We start from the raw sequence: 13,251 nt of genomic DNA on the forward strand, positions 1-13,251 counted from the left end.
ATAAGTTAATTCAAATTTTTCCAGTATAGGTTGTCGATTTGAAACCTAAGAACAGTTGAGAACAGTACAGTCAAACCAGAAATTATTCAGACATTTTTTATATATTTTTTCTAGGACACTATAGTTCATTCATGTAAGTGAGGATAGTAAAATAAAGCAACATTTTTTCAGTGTTAACCAAAATGTTTTGGTACTAAAATTCAGGTTGAGTAAATGACAGAATTGTAATTTTTGGGTGAACTATCCCTTTAAATTCAATGAAAATGAGTCTTTGGTGTGCATATTCAAATAGGCGTCAGAGATCAAGTTTTAAATAATTCATATTCATGAAATAAGTGCTTGAGCAATGATCCAGATGACATGAATCATTCGGAGATAATGACGGCGACAGTGAGGAAACTCTAAAAGGCCAATTGGCAGAGTTATGCAGGAGATACAACAATGGCTCGTGACTTTCCTTATTAATTTACTCAAGGAATAATCAAGGTATTTAAATAGCAATTTATGCTAATTGGCTCTTCTGAAAATTTTAGCTCAAGCATATAGAGTGGTATAGAAGCACATTAGCTGGACATGAAGGTTTTTTTTTTTTTTTGGCAAACAGTTTTCTTACCAAAGTGACTTTGAGAAAAGAAAGTTTGTATTACATAAGTGGCAATTACCAGAGCAGGTAGCTAAGGTTAAATGGCTTAATCCCACGTACAAATGAGAGGGTAATGCAATTACAAACAAAGTGCTGATTCAGTCACAGTGCTAGATACAAGTCAAGTATTGCCTTTCTTGAAAAAAAAAAAAATGCTGTGCAAATGAAGTTTTTGTGTTAGTTTGTGAAGTAAGAGATGTTAGTTGTGTAAATAATCAGGGATAAAAGGTTGTTGGTTCCAAGCTAATACATTTAAACAGTTTTTTGCATAATCACAAACAAATAGTTCTATCTTCCCTGTTTATAATATTAAAAAAGTTTTGTTTCACTGTAGGGCTGACCGATATATCGCATGCAATTGTCACGCGAATTTCGCCAGTAAAGCCGGTTCCCTGATTACCGCTAAATCGCCATCACCTGCTTTCAAATGAAGCGGCATTTAATAGACAGAGCCGTAGATCACTGACAAGCCACGCAATATCGCGTTCATATCGCAGATGTGAGGTACTGAGGTAATCGCCTTCGCTAATGAACGCGATATTGCGTGGCTTGTCAGTGAACTACGGCTCTGTCTATTAGAAGGGTTACTTCAGGATTTAGCATTAAGCTTTGTATTAGTAGAATACCACTAGTATTTTCGAATTACCGTGCTTTCCCCCTTCATATCAGCCCGAGATGAGAGATTTATGCATTTTTATTCTGTAAAAAAGCCTCTGATGACGCAAAAATCGTCATTTTGCGTCATCGGAGGCTTTTTTGGCCAGAGGCTTAAAACTACAGCCAGTAATAGCAGGTAGTTCCGCATTTTTTCACCACGCCCATACATATGCGCGTTTGAGGTTACTCACGGACATAGATCAAAGATTTTATCAAAAGTGGGTGTCAATTATATTTTTAAGCTTACAGTAATTAACTTTATTTTGTCTGCACTACATCAGTGGTTCATCTCGCAAATTTATCGGTTTCTGCAGTCATCTCAACCAATACAGCAACAGGCTTTTGTGGTAACGTTAGCATAAATAGATAAATCGACTTCAGTTTTACAGAACAGTGGCTTTACTTTGATAACAGTCAACTTATATGCAACTTATATGTAATTGTCTATCTAACATTACTTTGCTAAGTTTGCAGTTTTACTGCTACCTACAACACTACATATAGGCTACTGTGTTATCAGTCTAGTATCAGCGAGTCTTACCTCTAGGCGAATACGCTTAGTACCAGATGCCCAGGCTGTTCGTCCTCTGGGAAAGTGAATATCGATGGTATCGCGATGTCCTTCAGAATGGTTCTCTTCATTGCAAGGATATTTGGTTCGTAGTCCCCGTGCTTGAAATGGAGACTACATATTCTGCGTTTTTTTAGGTTTTCTATAACGGTGTCATCTCCAAACTTCGGGTGTTTGATGGCCCGCAGCCACTGTTTACATCGCTCCAAATCTTTAACTTAATCGGAAAATGATGGAAACTTACTTGTCCTTTCCTGGTTTTGGGTGTACATCCAGGTACAAAGCAATTTAGCACCATTTCGCTGTAAATGTATGAACTAACTAACGATTTATATAATTAATATGTAACAAAGCAAGCCTAGTTGTTTGAATTTTCCTGGTAATGCCGCCTGTAACCGATAGGCGTGGTTTGGGCGTGGCCTCGCAAGGGCAGCAAAACAAGTGCATTCTGGGAGTTGTTGTCTTTCATCCACATTAGTCAAAAATACATTTTCTGCCTTTTCTCAGTCTAGAAAGCTCCAAATTCAAAAATAATTTCACATTTCTACTACATAAATGACCAATTTTAAATACACATTCATCTTTCCAGGGGTGAAGTACCCCTTTAAATGCCGCTCCATTTGAAAGCAGGTGATGGCGATTTAGCGGCAATCAGGGAACCGGCTTTACTAACGAAATGCGCGTGACAATCGCATGCGATATATCAGTCAGCCCTATTTCACTGATCTCGTCATGATAGAAATGTGATTTGAGAGGAGATAATGCTGATATTTTTCTTTATATTTATGGGAAATATAACTTCATCCAAAGGGGGAATGACAGCTTAATTTAGGCTACATTTGCAGCCTTATTATTTGCAACCCTGTAACCCAGTTGTTTTTCAGTTAAATATATATATTTTTAAATGTTATACTTTTTATCTACTTAATATTATTTATTTATTTATTTATTTATTTTATAATTTATTTTATAACAAAATGCATAAACTTGAAGGGACTTGATAGGACTTTTGTTTTTAAATCATATGATAATTTAAATTCCCCCTGTAGTCAATAATTTTATCCCTTAAAACTCATCTTTGATCACCAAAATGACATATTTAAATGTTTTTTCCTGTGAAAAAAATGTCTTCATGCCTTAAAATAGCTTTAATGTAACTCTACACCCTTGCCTCATTTAATATACACTCACCTAAAGGATTATTAGGAACACCTGTTCAATTTCTCATTAATGCAATTATCTAATCAACCAGTCACATGGCAGTTGCTTCAATGCATTTAGGGGTGTGGTCCTGGTCAAGACAATCTCCTGAACTCCAAACTGAATGTCAGAATGGGAAAGAAAGGTGATTTAAGCAATTTTGAGCATGGCATGGTTGTTGTTGCTAGACGGGCCGGTCTGAGTATTTCACAATCTGTTCAGTTACTGGGATTTTCACGCACAACCATTTCTAGGGTTTACAAAGAATGGTGTGAAAAGGGAAAAACATCCAGTATGCGGCAGTCCTGTGGGCGAAAATGCCTTGTTGATGCTAGAGGTCAGAGGAGAATGGGCCAACTGATTCAAGCTGATAGAAGAGCAACTTTGACTGAAATAACCACTTGTTACAACCGAGGTATGCAGCAAAGCATTTGTGAAGCCACAACACGCACAACCTTGAGGCGGATGAGCTACAACAGCAGAAGACCCCACCGGGTACCACTCATCTCCACTACAAATAGGAAAAAGAGGCTACAGTTTGCACAAGCTCACCAAAATTGGACAGTTGAAGACTGGAAAAATGTTGCCTGGTCTGATGAGTCTCGATTTCTGTTGAGAAATTCAGATGGTAGAGTCAGAATTTGGCGTAAACAGAATGAGAACATGGATCCATCATGCCTTGTTACCACTGTGCAGGCTGGTGGTGGTGGTGTAATGGTGTGGGGGATGTTTTCTTGGCACACTTTAGGCCCCTTAGTGCCAATTGGGCATCGTTTAAATGCCACGGCCTACCTGAGCATTGTTTCTGACCATGTCCATCCCTTTATGACCACCATGTACCCATCCTCTGATGGCTACTTCCAGCAGGATAATGCACCATGTCACAAAGCTCGAATCATTTCAAATTGGTTTCTTGAACATGACAATGAGTTCACTGTACTAAAATGGCCCCCACAGTCACCAGATCTCAACCCAATAGAGCATCTTTGGGATGTGGTGGAACGGGAGCTTCGTGCCCTGGATGTGCATCCCACAAATCTCCATCAACTGCAAGATGCTATCCTATCAATATGGGCCAACATTTCTAAAGAATGCTTTCAGCACCTTGTTGCATCAATGCCACGTAGAATTAAGGCAGTTCTGAAGGCGAAAGGGGGTCAAACACAGTATTAGTATGGTGTTCCTAATAATCCTTTAGGTGAGTGTACGTGGATCAATGAATATGCAAATTAGCCCTGCCTCCACTCGCTCACGCCAGCTCAGAGATCCACTCGGCCAACTTACTGAGGTAAACGCTGCACAATGGTATCACTCTTTACAACATCAGACAATAATATGATTAGCTTTTGCTTGACCATGTTATCAAACCGCTAATAATGTGAAGCTAATGTTACACAAACCACTTTTACCAGTCAGACAGCTGCGTTCTAACATTCAGTAGCCTTAATACAAATGCTTTAACAATTCAGAACGTCGGTGGAGAAAGGCATATAGTTCATCGCAAGATCGTAATATACATCATACACCCGCCATATTGGTAAATCGACACATTTTTTTAAATCAACAGAAAAATATACCCTATATAAAGAATCCCCTGCTAGTTCGCTGTTAATGATATGCTAAAGCCCGCCGGCACGTTGACATGATTGGTTACAAGGTAGTTTGTGATGTCACAGACACCAGCGATTTAAAACAGCGGGTTTTTCACTGCAGTTTGACATATGAAATTGCACATGGTTTGTCTTAAAGCATATTAAAGGGATAGTTCACCCAAAAATGAAAATTTGATGTTTATCTGCTTACCCCCAGCGCATCCAAGATGTAGGTAACTTTGCTTCTTCAGCAGAACACAAATTATGATTTTTAACTCCAACCGTTGCCGTTTGTCAGTCAAATAATGCTATGGATGGGAACTTCTACTATAAGAGTAAATAAAACTTCCATAGACAAGTCCAAATTAAACCCTGCGGCTTGTGACGACACATTGATGTCCTAAGACACGAAACAATCGGTTTGTGCGAGAAACCGAGCAGTATTTATATCATTTTTTAACTCTAATACACCACTATGTCCAACCACGTGCAGCACTCGTTAGTAAGGTCTGATCGCGCTCTGACAGCGGCAGTGATGTCTCGCTCTCATTGAAGTATATGTGCGAGACATCACTGCCGCTGTCCGAGCGCGATCAGACCAAACGAATCGAGTGATGAATGCAGTTGGACATAGTGGTGTATTAGAGGTAAAAAATGATATAAATACTGCTCGGTTTCTCGCACAAACCGATCGTTTCGTGTCTTAGGACATCAATGTGTCATCACGAGCCGCAGGGTTTAATTTGGATTTGTCTGTCGTGTTTTATTTACTCTTATAGTAGAAGTTCCCATCCACTAGCATTATTTGACTGACAGACGGCAACAGTTGCAGTTAAAAATCATCATTTGTGTTCTACTGAAGAAACAAAGACACCTACACCTTGGATGTGCTGGGGGTAAGCAGATAAACATCAAATTTTCATTTTTGGGTGAACTATCCCTTTAAAAACACCACATAGACATATAAACATAATTAAAAACATAGTATTATAGTATTGATTGAATTAGATTTTTATTTGATTTTATTTTCATTCCCTATTTAGAACACTCTTTGTGGTAATGGCCTAAATGCACCTCTGCTTACTTTACTGATGACTTACACATTCAAATTCTGCACATTATAGACCTTATGTAGCCCTGCCCCTTTTCTGAGCTTGTTGCATTGACTTCTGGTTTGTATTTCTACAGCATGAAGGTAAGATCTTACGGATTTATGAATGAACCGCTCGGTTTTAAATCTTCTAAGTCTACTGATGTTCGTTATGGCAACCACTTCAGACATTACAATGCTCATGATAACTTTCGTTAACACTACAATAAGTAAATCCACTTCACCAGCTAATTGCTCTTCGACAGTGATGCCATAGAAATTTACAGAGCTACCGCAAAAACGGAAGTTCAAAGACAAAATTCTAAAGATGGATGCGCGCTTGTTTCTCTGGTGTATAAGGTCTATAAAAGCAAAAAAATCTGCATGCCTTTCTTTTATCACTGACCATGTCACCTTTTTGTGTCCTGCATTCATATTTTCTTTAGCAAAACTGGACATCATACTTCTTAGCCTGCAGCTAATCTGTGGGATATTCGCTGGCCTGACAATAAAGAATTGCCTCAGAGGAGCTGGCGATAAGCCGCACGATTAGATATCTGATCTGCATGCTCATTACATGGCGATGGATCACTTCCTTAACAAGATAAAACAATGAATATGCATCACACAGCCCTGAGGGCGATTCATAAAAATGCATTCCAGTGTTAAACGTTTATTTTAATAACCTTTACCTCAACCCCCAAATGACAACAGCACACCAAAACCCAACACCACACACCTGTTGTTTGTTAAATGTGACAAAATTCCAAATGAATTGCCCTCTGGTCCAACACGTATGCAATCAATATCACGCCAGCCATATGAATTAGCAATTACGTCTGAACTTTTCGCTCGGGGGCTCTGTGGCATGGCATTTGAAAAACAAAATGATTAAACATCGCTTTTTTTTCTCCCAGTATAGCCTTTCTTTTCATTTTTGTTTAATCATTTTATTGAACGTACGTTTTAAAAGTGGGAGGTCTCAGACTGCTCTCATACAAGAGAAACTAATTACAAACAAGATACAAAAACACCCATAGAAAATGAAAGTCTGTGGGGTTTTAGGACATGAAATCTGATGATTATTTACCTGTTCGGGCAAATGCTTTGTGCATAGTAGATGATTTGTTTTCCACATTCTTGATTGTAATCTTTGGATTAATGTCCTCAAAATCCAAGAGAATGCATTCCCATCTGGGTTAATCTAGCCTGCGGTATATGTACATTATCATGGCTGCTTTTATAAGCATGATGGAGACAGTTATGGCTTCTTCACGTCAAAGCAGATTCACTGGTTGTCACTGTGGCACATAAAGAAAGTGATATCTTATCGGTCTTATCCTCCATTTCGCAGCAAAACTGGCTTCTTTATAATGTCTTGTCTTTGTTCAGCATACCTGCTTTTTATCTCTGGATTTATACATTGCTGTGAAGTAAGTAAACACATAAAAAATAGTTGTAGCTTAACAAAACACTGCACTGCTGTATTTTGCATCATATTTTAACATGAGGTGATCATCAAATGCATTCGATTCTATCGTTTGACTGTTCAATCCATGTTCTGAATTGGTCTGTTTGAACAGTTCATTCAGATGAGCAGTTTACTGATCAAATAAATGATTTACTTATTCATTTTAACACTGGATCTTTTTTGCTTCTGTTATGTAAATTAGTTTGCTTTTCTGCCATACTTGCGTTAGTTTAATTATTGCAAAATTAAGTTAATTTTAATGCTGCCATGCTAATTTTTTGCCAGATAAATTGAATATATTTTTTACATATGTGATTTTTTTATGTACTTATAAATAGTTTCCCCCTTAAAGGGACAATATGTAAGAGTTATTGTAAGGAACTCTGCGAGTAGGTGCCTGAGTTCAGGACTTTTATCATTACTTCACCATGTGCCTGCTTTCACTGCCTTGTTTATTGCCATACCCTTGTTAGTTTCCCTCGTTTCCTATTTATCTTGTTAGTCTGCCTCTGTATAAATAGATCCCTGATTCTGTCTAAGTTTGTGGGTTATTGTTTGAGTTCCTCAACTTAGTGTTTGTGTGTTGTTCTCCCATGGTGTTCATGCCTTGTCTGGAGTTCATGTTATTGCCATGTCTGGAACCAAGTTTGTATTCATGTGACTGTTTTAGTGTGGAATAAACTGCTTGCATTTTGATCATCGCCCTTGTTCATTTGAGACAACACAGCAAACGTAGAATAACCAACCCATTTGCGATGGATCTAGCAGCAGTTTTTCCTCCTGGAGCTCAACTTCTTCTGTTACACCAAGATAACCGTTCCATAGAAGACCATACTCAAGATTTCCTGGACCTTGCATACCTGTCTGATTTTCCTGATAAAGTGCTTGCTGCTTTTTTATCGTGCTCTGAATGAGCCTTCGAAAAAATCCTATGTTGGGACATTAGATGAAACAGTTGAACGGGCTTTATTATTGAGTGGTTCTATGTTCACTGTTTGATATTGGAGGAAGAAACTTGTCACGTTTCAGCACGTCTTCAAGAACCATGTCATGTCCAAGTTGATTTTTTTAGAGCCGTGTCATGTCTTAGTAGATCTTCCTGAGCCCTCACCCAAGATGATTGCCACAACTGAGCCATTCCTTCCAAGTGTGCTTACTTCCAAGTGTGCATACTTCCAAGTGTGCAAGTGTGCTTACTTCCAAGTGTGCTTACTTTCAAGTGTTCAAATGTGCTTACTTTCAAGTGTTCAAGTGTGCTTACTCTCAAGTGTGCTTACTTTCAAGTGTGCAGGTGTGCTTACTTCCAAGTGTGCTTGCTTTCAAGTGTTCAAGTGTGCTTACTCTCAAGTGTGCTTACTTTCAAGTGTGCAGGTGTGCTTACTTTCAAGCGTGCTTACTTTCAAGTGTTCAAATGTGCTTACTTTCAAGTGTTCAAGTGTGCTTACTCTCAAGTGTGCTTACTTTCAAGTGTGCAGGTGTGCTTACTTCCAAGTGTGCTTACTTTCAAGTGTTCAAGTGTGCTTACTTTCAAGTGTGCTTACTTTCAAGTGTTCAAGTGTGCTTACTTCAAGTGTGCACTTTCAGTGTGCTTACTTTCAAGTGTTCTTTCAAGTGTTCAAGTGTGCTTACTTTCAAGTGTGCTTACTTTCAAGTGTTCAAGTGTGCTTACTCAAGTGTTCAAGTGTGCTTACTTCAAGTGTGCTTACTTTCAGTGTGCAGGTGTGCTTACTCTCAAGTGTGCTTACTTCCAAGTGTGCTTACTTCCAAGTGTGCAAGTGTGCTTACTTCAAAGTGTGCAAGTGTGCTTACTTGCAAGTGTGCTTACTTCCAAGTGTGCAAGTGTACTTATTTGCAAGTGTGCTTACTTCCAAGTGTGCTTACTTTCAAGTGTGCAAGTGTGCTTACTTCCAAGTGTGCTTACTTCCAAGTGTGCTTACTTCCAAGTGTGCTTACTTCCAAGTGTGCTTACTTCCAAGTGTGCTTACTTCCAAGTGTGCTTACTTCCAAGTGTGCTTACTTCCAAGTGTGCTTACTTCCAAGTGTGCTTACTTCCAAGTGTACAAGTGTGCTTACTTGCAAGTGTGCTTACTTCCAAGTGTGCAAGTGTACTTATTTGCAAGTGTGCTTACTTCCAAGTGTGCTTACTTTCAAGTGTGCAAGTGTGCTTACTTTCAAGTGTGCAAGTGTGGTTAATGTTTAAATCCAGAGATATAAGCAATTTAAACCAGGACAGGGACCGTGTCTGTGAGTCGCCTATCAATCATTCCTGAGTACCGTCGGATTCCTTTCCACCGGCTTCAGACATGAAGACAACATCTCCCATGATTCCACAAAATCAAGGCATCATCAAGCTACGCCTTTTGTTTTGAATAAGCAACCTCTAGCGGCGAGAAAAAAAAAATGCATATTGTGCCTTTAAATAGCTTTAAAATAGTTAGCAACATTTTTGAAATGGTAACTTGAATGTACTGCTGTGGAAATTTGCAAAATAAGGTCTCATAGACTCCTTGTATGTCCTGTGACAGAATTGTTTGGCTCAACTATGCTCAGATTCAGAGAAAATTAACATCAAAGCCGTCCAACTTTAAAGCTATTTTTCAATGTTTGCCGTTTGAAAACAAATGAATGTGTGGCTTGAAATTTAACCCTATTTTTTTGTTTTCTGACATTGTTTTGTTTACCCGAGGCTTTCAAAAAGTGGAATGTCCCACCATTGGGGTTTCATTGTCCTCAGCTTCTGAATGACATTTTTTGGGAGGCATAAGGGTTCACTGGTGTTTTCATTAATCCTCCATCTTAATTGCTTGACTTGGTTACCTCACGTGTCACTTCCTATTAGCGGCATTTGGATGTGTAATGTGCGGAAGACAAGATAATTACGGTGAGATGGCTTGGGTAGTGCACAACATAGAGGAAAGGTTATTTGCATCTGTATGGAGCCTGACTGCCATAGAGCTACAAAGTGTCACGTCTGAATGTACTGCTAATGCGTTTAGCTTGAGTTAGACATGCAAGCTGTACTTTCCTAGCTAAACTCCCAAGCGGATACTGCATGAATTCAAATAGGAAGTAAAAAAAGATTGAATGCAGTGTAATTGCACTGGAAAGGTATGAGGGCATATATCTAATCTGTGTGTGTGTGTGTGTGTGTGTGTGTGTGTGCATTCATATAAACACAAAATATTAAATATGAAATAATAGAGTAATGTTCATTTATTTAATATTATATATAAAATAATAAATATATTTAGACAAGCTTTGAACAATGTTATTAGAGAGGCTCATTGGCGCCGATAGCCTCATGGGCAGTGCCAACATATAGCGCCATTCGGACGACCCGAGTTCAATTCCTGGCTCGTGGACCTTTCCCGATCCCGTCCCCCTCTCTCTCTCACACCTCGTTTCCTGTCCACTTTATACTATCTTATCATAATAAAGCCAAAAATCACTTGTTAGAGAGGCTAACGTACTTTTTAGTGATCCATTAAATTTAAATATAATTTCAGTGTTCAGAACAGCATATCAAATGTATCTCTCTGTCACAAAATTTGTTTTGGAAGCTCTTGAAGAAACAAACTTTTTGGCACTGCAGCATTTTCTGAAGAGTTTATTGGAAGTGCATTTGTTATTATTCATTGCTTTGACTGGGTCTCGCCTCCACCCATGTCCAAATCAAGATAACATGAACTCCAGCGTGTTCTCATATTGCAGATGTGCTACAAGTCTTTCAGAGGAACTTTGTCGTAAGTCTTCAAGCTTGCTGAGGTCAGCAGGTCTATTTCCCTGCCAAGTAGGTCTATTCCCTGGGCTGGCGGGAGGTCGGAAACTAATTACAGAGCACAGGGCAAGGAAAAGTCAACTCATTTTCTTCCACCTCCTTATTGGTAGTTGCACTTCAGCATGTCGGTATAGCAACGGACATTGACGGATACACTTTTGTCATAATGGATTTGTCAAATAAAGCTTGTTGCACTTTATACAATACCTCTTTGTGTCAACACACACACTCAAAATACACACTTGTAACCCGCAATATGATAACATAAGCTTGGAATATGTCTCCTAAAGCCTAATAGACCAATTATGTTATGTAACACAGTGACCTGTGTATAAATGCGCCAACCAAGATGCAGAAATTGGTGACTTTTAAAGGTTTATAGATTTTAAAGTGGCAGCTGCCCAATTAGCAACTGATCATCCTATGAATTTTTGCCATCTGGACTTGTCATTATGATGCACAAATGAGAACCAAGGTTCATGTTGCTAAGCTACATGGCAACATCTGCAGTTATTCCAATTTTTTGTTTGTCTAATTGGATTGAGTTTAAGTCCAAGAGCTAATGAGTGTAGGAACAATGGCTGGAAATCAAGTGATACATGCCGGCGTGTCGTCTTCAAATAATAAGGTGTAATTGGAAGGACAGATGATAATGGATCTGGCTTTTTAGAGCCAATTAAGCTTTTTTCAATCTCTAAACATATTAGCATCTGTGTTTTGTTTAATTACACATCTGTTAAAATTAATTTCAACCACAACAAGAGTAAACAAACATGATTGTCTCTCAATTAAATTCAAGTGGCCTGAAAAAATTGAAGATTGTTTTCTGTTTTCGCAATTTGAATACAAATGGAATTCGAAATGAATTTGCATTTATTGTTCGTTCTATAAAACAAGTGCCGTTTGTGTCCCTCATGTACACTTTCAAAAATGAATGATTTTTTTCCCCCCATTATTCACATTCTGACACAAAAATCTAAAATTTCAGAAGAATTATAACAATTATAATTTATTTTTCAGTAGGAAAAATAAGCTAGGATTTTATATTTGATGTTGTCAATTGTCATGACAACCTACTTTTTTTTAAAAATCACGGTCTATTGAATTAATATTTAATTAATCTGTTAAAGTATGTTTACAAACTAGAAAAGGCATAGAATGACCCTTATGTTTAATGATCTCATTCATCCAGAGACTCTTTTGACAGGCGGTGCTTCCAAAGCAAACAGAGAGAAAATTAGTTTTTTTTTAGTTGTTTTTTTTTTCATAATGCATTTCTAGATAATATATTATACCAGGATATGAAATTCAAGGTTGATTGACTTAATCAGTCAATAGTTCATGGCTGATTGTCCACTCCACAAAAAGTCAGACTTGGTGATTCGGAATTTGACAAAATTTGACATGCTGTGGTTAAACTAGTTGTTGGATTATGCTAATGTTTTAGCCAACTTTATGGGCCCTATTTTAACGATCTAAACGCAAAGTGTAAAGCGCACGGCGCAGGTGCACTCAGGGCGTGTCCAAATCCACTTTTGCTATTTTAACGACGGAAAAACGGTCCGTGCGCCGGGGCGCATTTTTGAAATGGGTTGTCCCTATTCTCTTAATGAGTAATGGGCGTAACGTTCAATAAACCAATCAGAGTGTCATCTCCCATTCCCTTTAAGAGCGAGATGCGCTCGCGCCATGGCGGATTGCTATTTACATGGCGGAATTTGTTGGCGCAAAAGCTGAACGCTTTTCAAGCGAAGAAACCGATCTGCTCGTGCGCGAAGTTAAAGCGGAATCCACCAAAGCTTCCCGAGATGAAGAAGGTATGGGATGAATTAGCAGTGATTGTGTCCTCGTCTTCTGGCATCAGATGTTTTGCTGAAATTACCTGTTAAGTGGCCAGTCAATCTTTCAGTCGTCTGCGTTGGATGCAGGCTTTCAAATAGCACGATTGTTCAATTAATTAGCCAATTTCGTTCATCATTATAAGTAGTAATAGGCTGAATTGAAAATGGGTAGCCTAATTCTAATACACGCAATGCCTATTCATCATTACATTTTTATATTTATGTAGCCTACACAATAATATTCTTTTACACTGTAATCCTTTTGTTTTTAATATTTGGCATGTTTGTGTGATGCGCATCCCTGTGTGTAATAAGCAAAGTCGACGCGCACTGTGGGCGTCTGTGCACTGGGCGCGTGCCCAGAGGCGCAGTTTCTACCAACGCGCTCTAACAAAAAAATATTGCGCC

Source organism: Megalobrama amblycephala, unplaced genomic scaffold, assembly GCF_018812025.1.
Source record: "Megalobrama amblycephala isolate DHTTF-2021 unplaced genomic scaffold, ASM1881202v1 scaffold574, whole genome shotgun sequence".
Lineage (NCBI taxonomy): Eukaryota > Metazoa > Chordata > Actinopteri > Cypriniformes > Xenocyprididae > Megalobrama > Megalobrama amblycephala.